General features: G+C 33.0%; 1 protein-coding gene across 1 annotated transcript in view; it reads left to right on the top strand.

Moving 5' to 3' along the window:
• Positions 1-500: 500 nt before the first annotated feature.
• Positions 501-8,794, top strand: part of LOC114330575 (early growth response protein 1) — a 453,598-nt gene continuing 445,304 nt past the window's right edge. Inside the window, exon 1 of the mRNA XM_028279963.2 lies at positions 501-777. The gene's annotated coding sequence lies outside the window, so the exon portion shown is untranslated. The remainder of the gene's footprint in view (positions 778-8,794) is intronic.

Genomic DNA, 8,794 nt, shown 5'->3' with positions numbered 1-8,794 from the left:
TTTTTTGTCGTTGTTTTTCTATATTTTTTATTTTTATACAAACACACAATATACAAATTTGCGGATGTCTTGTATGAAAGGGCACCAAATTTTGTTTTGCCCGGGGCGCTCAAAACACTAGAACCGGCCCTGAATCGAATGCAAAAAGTTGCATGACGATTCATCTTACTGCACAACATTTCTAGGTTTTGGGTTTTTTAGTGCTTCGTTGATTCGCCTGTAATACTGTTTTCAAATTCAGACACAAATGAATTAGCTTAAAATTGTCAATATTGACAATGACCATTATAAGAGAATTCAATAATTTAAACAATTCTGAGAGAACATTTGCGTGACCTTGTGAGTTTGTTGTCTATTGTATAATGCTGCCTGCTTGGCAAATTTAGTTTCTTTGCACCAAAGGTATTACACGAACACACGCAACGTCCGCACAGTCTGCAAGAGCAGTCGCCTCTTGGTGCAAAGTGGGAGGAGGGGGCCGCAAAGGCCGTGGAGGCAGAGCCGTCTTGGACGAATCACCGACGCGGGCCCACCACTACGACACCGCCAGCTTCCGATTTTCACAAATTCAGTCGTATACTAACTGTTGCGGGAAGTAGTTGTACCCGATACTCTACTATTACACAGAAATCGTGTGGCAAACGTGTTTTCGGGGGATGTGACACTTTATTCCGTGTATTTGTTTTTGTTTTTTTTTATTATGTTCCTAGTGGTTGGATTCTGTTGTTAGTTTTTGCTCTTGATTGTACTTTTGTGACAGTAAATGATCGAAAATTGGTAAGTGTAGACGTTAATAATTTAGTGCATCACAAGATTTTAAAAACAAAACAGGTTTAATAAAAGGAATAATTGCGTAGACTCTTAAAATTTCGATATTTTATTACTGAAGACTCCACTCTCCTTATGATAAAAAGTTCAATTGAAACATAGGTAATTCCAAATTGACTCTGGCAGTTACCTGCATAACCGCATGTTGAATCAATCCTTAAAAATAAACTAACCATTGGCCACAAAATGAAAAGTTAAACCAACTTAAAATACCTACATAAAACCCCATGAAATAATATTACACTCATGTCAAACGTAGAGTGCTGAAATAAATAGATAACTAAATATTCATTTGGTAAATAATATTTTTCAAACAATATCCTGAGATATTTTGGACATGTACCTAACTAGAAGAAGAGAAGACATGGAACGAATGATAGTTGAAGGAAACGTAGACGAAAGATCCAGAGGAAGATCTCCAGCACGATGGTCGAACCATATAAAGAACATGACTGGTACTCATTCTCCGAAGCAGAACAACACGCACAGGAGCGGCATACCTAATTGGACAGAATTAATCAAACAAATTACATGACGCCACTACGTCCTTACGAAGGAGAAAATATAGATGAGGAGGATTCCTCACATATTTTTTAAGATATATTTCGCATAAATGCCATAGAAAAGATAAGAAAATCTAAAAATTACATTATATTTATTAGGTATACACATAACCCTTTGTACGTACTTTTGTAAACGATCCAGTCTTACTTTTTTAATTCAAAATTTCATCTAAACTGATTTAAACCAACCATAAGGTATGTCAAGTGATAAATACATATTTACTTCATTCACTACACGGTGTTCACCGATAAAATTATTATTTCAACCGCTAACGGGGTTGACACATTCCTGACCCTAGACATTTTGCCCTCGACAACAGGCTGTTGAACATAGTGCTTATCCTCACCATCAACAAAAATAAATAAGTTTGGGACTGGAATAAGTTTTATTTTTATTACACGGGATACCTAATATTATTATGCTTGGATCCCGCGTACCAAAAAAAAGTTTAGATATCAATAGCAAGCTGAACATTTGTTAATAGCTTAACGGTGTTAGTCGGACAAACTTTGATGTACGGGAACTCTGGAACAGGGGAAGTTTTAATTGTGGAACAGGTTACAGGTTTCGAACGTCTGACTACGAAAACTTTCCATGTATTTTGTCGGACAGCACTTGCCCCATTGATTTGTTACCCTTCCATTAAACTCTCATGCAAAAATCAGATTGCTATTTACCACCAATATAATTCCTGTCACTTGACATGTTCTAGGTGTCGGACTTATTAAAATGCATAACGTATTTGTCGGCTAAACATTTTTTCATATATTAGTATGTAAAGTTTGCTATTGAGTAAACTTAAAAACAATCTGCTAGTTTTCACAATCATAAACTTGTCATGATGACACGTTCCACAGTCCACAATTAAAATCCCGTTCCACAATTAAAACTTCCCCTGTTTCAGTGTTCCCATACGTCAAAGTTTGTCCGACTAGACACCGTTAATCTATTAACAAATTTTCAGCTTGCTATTAATCAACTTTTTTGGAACGCGGGATCCAGGCCTATATATGTTTATCATAGTATTTTTGAATGTGTATTGATAATATAACCATCATTCCACAAATAATTTACTTACAAATTGTGCTAGCTGCCTTTATATAGCGCATGTCAAATTTCATGATCCGTTTTTATGCTTTAAACTGAACAAAATATTGTATTAGATAATACATATTGGTTATTTCACTGAATTTCATTTTCATGGAGTAATCAATCTAGTGAGTATAGTAGATGTGAGAGAAACCCCAGAAGGTATTACCTACTGTGTAGCAGTTATTTTTCAGGTGAAACTCGTATTTTCAGTTAATTTTGTTTGTAGCTTTCCAGAGTCTGTTATTTTCAGTTATTTCAGGTATTAGATTTTCTATATACTTAATTTTCGTTTTATATCTTAGGTAATTTGATTTCTATTTAGGAGAATTTTCAAATCTTTACCAGCCGTATTAAGTCTTTTATATTCTGGAGCTCTGGTTATTTGTCAAGGTTTTAATATTCTCTTGTTTTATTATCCTTTGTATTTTTTTCTGATAACGGTTAGTAATTCGTCTATTCTATAATTATGATTGTAGCTTTTGTATGAAGCTTTGATCCACCAATTAACTGCACTGAGCGACAGTTCGTTTATCGAAGTTATGGAGTAGGTATTTATCTTAACGGAGTGTTGAGGATGGAGACATCTGTAAGGAACGTTCAACTGAAAATTACTTAGGAGTTAGGGTTTTAATAAAACTGTTCCCGGTTACCGATGATTGATTTTTGCCATAAGAAAATTAACGATATGCAAAAAGTGGCTCAAAATGGAAAATACGTAAAATTTATAAATTTTAAACGCAAATTCCAAAATAAAACTACCATTGATATGTGTTATATGTGAATTTAAATTTGACAAACTTTTAGTAGGTAGGTATAAATGTATAGAAAACTCAACAAAAATATGAGAAATACCGATGGAGTTTTTTGAGTTGCTTTTTAAAAAAGTAACCTGCCTCAGTGGCGGCTCGTACCACTTTAAGAAGGTAGTGCCACAACTCGGGCAGCCGCCAAAATTTTTAGTGACGGATTCACGATATTGTCAAAAAAAAAGGTATACTGACAACAAAAACTAAAAAAAAATATGCGCGGATACTTTTATCTTATGTACATATCTTAAGTTTATTGATCTGAGGTGCCAAGCAATTGTCCAACATTGATCAATACAGTTTCGTAAATTAATTAATAATAAAAACCTCTTAACCTACCACCAGCATTTACTGCTGATAGTGTTTGAAAATTGTTATTACGATTTAGTCTCTATTTAAGAATTTATAAAAATAATACTATTTCATTATTCACACACATGCACAAATTTTTGTAATGTCACTTTTAAAGTTTACGATATCTATATGAAGTTCATTCTTCTATTTTTTGGTTGCAAAGTTTTCAATGACTTTATAATTAAAATTATCAATACAATTTACAAAATGCTTTTCTGCAGATAGCATACCTAAAGCACTAGGTTTCAGATGTTGATATAGGAATGGTAACTAAAATACTTAAAAGTTTAATAGTTTCTTCAAATGTGCTTTTTAAACCTTCCCTCTACAATAAAACCGATAGCGAAACAGCCCCAGAGGTAGTACTTAATTCGTCTCGCTAATACAGTACCTACTTCCAATTCAGTTTTAAACCGAGTTTTGCTTAAAAATTAAAATTGTCTCCATGTTTCATTAAGAAATGATTCGGAGAACTGATGCTTATAAGCAGAAAACTTCTCCGACATAAATAAATTAGAAGCAACTAAATGTCCGGAGAAGGTGGGCCTTTGAAAGATCTGGTACTTTAAATAATATGAACCTTTAAGTCGTTGTTTTATTCGGCGCTAAAATTGACCAGCTCCTTAAATATGCCTCTATTTTCTGAATTTTCTTTTTCGTCGTGACCTCTTAAAGCTAACTCGAAAGCTCCACAACACCTTATAACATTTGTAGTTTTTTTTCTAGCGAAAAACCACCAAAAAAATTTTTAAAATACTAATCTTTACTGTCAATTAATAAATTAAACTTAAGAAATAATCAAAATATTATCAAAATACCCACGATCATGATGCACTAAAAGTTTAATTATAAATACAAAAACTTTTTAACGGAAAATATACATAATAAAAGCGACAAACCAGCACGTAAAGAAACTCAAAATAAATAGACCTGGCTTCATACCCTCGTGCCTGGCACAGAGATTCTAATGTTAAGGTATACTAATAGTCCAATATAGCTCTTTCTCTGTCACTTACATAGAATGTTCGTAAAATCTTTCTCCCTTTAGTCGTGCCAGTACTGACTTCGGCGCGAAGGAGATTCTCCTGTCGAATACTCTTCGCTGTCGGCAGGGATTGTATTACGCCCATAGTTGCCATATTTTATATAATTTATGAAGATCAAAAGAAATACACACAAAAAAATTAACAGGAATTAAAAAGTTTTGAAGATAAAAAATATGTTTATGGATAGTTAGCAAGGTAGTGCCATGGCTCTATGGCACTACCTCACGGGCCGCCACTGACCTGCCTTACCTTTAACAAGAGTGTATGAGACATTTCTAGAATGCAGGGAAAGAGACCGGTTGGAAAGCCAAGAAAGCGCTGGAAAGACACAGTAAACAGCGATGCACAAGCCCTTTTAGGAGTCCGTCTATGGAGAAGAGCAGCCACAGACAAGCAAGGGTGGAGAGTGGAGGCAAAAAATAAAGGTGGCCAAGGCTCAAGGCTGTAGTGCCGTAGAAGAAGAGAAGAAGTATGAGACATTTGTTGTTACTAAATCTACTGAAATGGTTCAATGCCAATTATAAGTCCTATTTAGATTCCAGTATGAAAAATACGCGTAGCTTTCATACTGGCAAAATTTCCAAAGGTTAAAAAAGGACCGAGATAAAGCGGATCTGAGATTATTATTCGACGTATTAGAAAGTATTCAATATAAGATATGTCCATTACATATAATTAATATAACATATTTGATCGAAGGCTAGTTTTGTTTTTCCTTTGACGAACTATACTTTTGTATCAGTTTTTTTGCATTTATAACTATGGGGGTCGACTGTCCTTACGGGCAGATTGCAATTGCGCGCAGCGGTCAGGGTTCTCAACAGGGTGTCTAAGCCAATGGTGCAATTGCGCGCACGTCTTTAAAAAGGTATGCTGTGATTGCGCGCAAAGTCGTAAATTATAGTAAACGGAAGATTTATTTACTTCTTATTCGTTTTGAACGGAAATTTTGCTAATTTTAAAAAATTAAGATAATAACAAGTGAATACTACATTGAAATAGTTGTGATAAAAAAACTAAATAGTGTTTCTTAATATAATTAATATAATAAATAATATTTATTGTATTAAATAATGTACATATGTAGACATTTAATTTGAACATGCCTTATAACATATAGTTTTAACAAATTCTATTCTGGATATTTCTTTATTTTTAAATTTCTCTATCAAATTTGTTACATATTTTAATGTTCTTTCATAATTAATATTTTTAATTTTTTTTTGTAAATGTATGCTATTTAATTGCACATAATTAATTAAAAAATTAATATATTATATATTATACAGTACAATTTTCAAAGGAGGAAGACCTAACCCTTCGGTCCAAACCTAACTTTCGGGTATTAGAGCTGCTGATATACCGCTGCGCGCAATCACACAACTTTTGTTTACCTGCCTTAATCCTTCCGTTGCGCGCAATCACAGGAACCCTCTTAAAGGTAAATTTCAGTACCCCAGGAGGTATTTGACCGCTGCGCGCAATCACAACCCACCCGTCCTTACATTACATTTCCCCTTAATTTTCCATCTTGGGTCAATCACTCCAATTTACCGAGATGTCCTGCCGAATAGTCTTACTGCATTAACAAGTATTGTGGCAGTCAATTAAATTTAAGAGGAGTGATCCAAACTGTTTAGTATGGTCAAAAGGGAGTTATTATACTACCTAATAAAAATACACACAAGGTATAGTCTAACATGCTCTCTCAGAGACTCATTAATATTCAGCTGAGCGGGGTCCTACTGTTCGAGATGTGGAATTGTATAAACAAAGGGTCTAGGTACCTGTTTCATGAAATGATCCCTTGTTTAAATAATTTTATACCTCTAACAATAGCACCCTGCTCAGCAGAATATTAATGAGCCTCTTATCTTATAAGTGTAGCTTGTTAGACTTTACCTTATTCTTTAATTTTATTAGATTTTAACTGAATTAAAAAAAAATTTAATACATTTTGCTTAAAACCTTACTTTTTTATCAAGCTATGCAAATTTTTAACTCTAATAGTGTATATGTAGTCACTGTAGATTTTCTCTTCTGATTTCGTTGAACCTCCATCGATGTTCATGAAAATTGGTGACTAGTTAGAAGATACCTCAAGAAACAAAAGTGAAATGGTGCCAACTTGCGCTTTTACCCTGGGGGTGGATGCCGCCCCTTCTCTAGGTGAAAACTATTATACTTATTAAAAATAACCCCATAAATCGACAGAGCGATAAATTCTAAGCAAAATATGTTATATAAAGTGATTAAAATATATACCTTTTGAGTTATTAAAGATCAAAGATTTTAATTTTTCGTGAAAAAATTCATGTTTTAAAGCGGTTTTTCATAAATAACTCAAAAACTGTAAGTTTTTACAAAAAAGTTTTCATTAGCAAAATTAAAGACAAAGTTTCGTTAAGTATCTATGTACAGTAAAACCTGTGTTACCGGCCACCTGCACTTAGGGCCGGTTTCAAAATTCCCTAAACCAATTATATGTATATTCCCTTATTTATGACCTGCTATTTACGACCACCTTTATAATACGGACGCGGCCAAATAATCACATATTTTTAAAGCCCTTTTTATAGAAATTGAATGTGAATGTCGGCCGAAATAATTTTGTTAAAATCATTTTGTCTATTTGTTGATGGAAATTCCCAGTACTATTTATTAGGACCTATTGTATCTACCTAAACAGGAGTTTAACCCTCGTAAGGCCGTGCGGGGTGCAATAGCACCCCAGACCTCGTTTTTCTCACCTATCCTTTTTAATTATTTTTTTTATTTTTGTCCATTTTTTATTCTCATTAAATTCAATTCTATACACATTCCACCCATTACAGCATTTCAAAATCTGCGTTTACGTTTTTTATTTTTGGAAAAATAAGTGTAGAGTGCAAATGGTGAAAATTTCATGTTATCCTTAATTGGGCGTTTCTGATGTTCCACCAGAGAAAAAAGACCCTAAGCCCCGGCATAACTGTATTTTGTGTAAAAACTTTGTGTTGCTTACTCTGTGAAAAATTTCATGTGTTCGTCTTGCAACGATAATTAATTTTTATTAAACAAGAAATAATTACCTTGTTTGTAAAATTATTTTTCATAGTATGTATAATATACAAGTTCTAATTATCTTTCAAATCAATTTCCCCAACGTTCACATATAAAAAAAATGGATATACGGATGGGGTGCAATTTCACCCCGCACCGTTGTTTACTAGGTTCTTAAAATACTATAATAAAATGTCGTAAAAGCGTTGTAAAAGAGAAACGTTTATCATTATTTATAAGTATGATTTAAATTCAAAAAAGTTGGCCGAAAAATATGGTGTAAAAACTGAAATTATCAAAGGATATAAAAAATAAAAAGGAATTGGAAAATTCTTTAAAAAAGCTTAACATCAATCTGTTTTTTTTTTCGTAGTATAGTATGCACCTACCTAGATTTGTTTTATATTAGGATATTAAAGTAGCTTTAGTAGTTTCCGTTTATGTATAGAATTATATTTGCTTTTATTAACAAAATAAACAAAGTTGCAATTATCTTTTATGTATTTGTGGACTACAAAAGCTGGAAATACCGGCCACCTTTCTATATCGGCCAATAGTTTCTTCATTTTTAGTGGCCATTACTGACAGGTTTTACTGTATAAAATTGCATCGTTTTCCCGTTATTTAAGCTTAAATACTTAGATTTGAGTATGTAGGTAGATACTCACTGAAAATACATTCAATTATCTATAATTCACTTAGAGTAAATAATAAAAGGTGCAAGGAATTTATTTGATTATTTATTATCTTCAATTTTGCCAATAATAACTTTTATACTACTAAAATTGATAGTTTTTGAATTATTTATGAAAAACCGCTGTAACAAGTATTTTTTTTTCACGACAAATTAAAATCTTGAATCTTTAATAACTTAAAAAATAATGATTTATTTTAATAACCTTATTTTTTGCAAATATGCTTAGAATTTGTCTCTCTATCGATTTATGGAATTATTTTTAATGAAATAATTTTCACCCTCTTGAAGGGGTGGCATCCACCCCAGGGCAAAACCGCAAGTTGGCGCCATGTCACTTTTGTTCCTTGAGGTATCCTCTAATGCTG

The sequence above is a fragment of the Diabrotica virgifera genome, chromosome 4, assembly GCF_917563875.1.
Source record: "Diabrotica virgifera virgifera chromosome 4, PGI_DIABVI_V3a".
Lineage (NCBI taxonomy): Eukaryota > Metazoa > Arthropoda > Insecta > Coleoptera > Chrysomelidae > Diabrotica > Diabrotica virgifera.
This window is presented reverse-complemented; position numbering and strand designations above follow the sequence as displayed.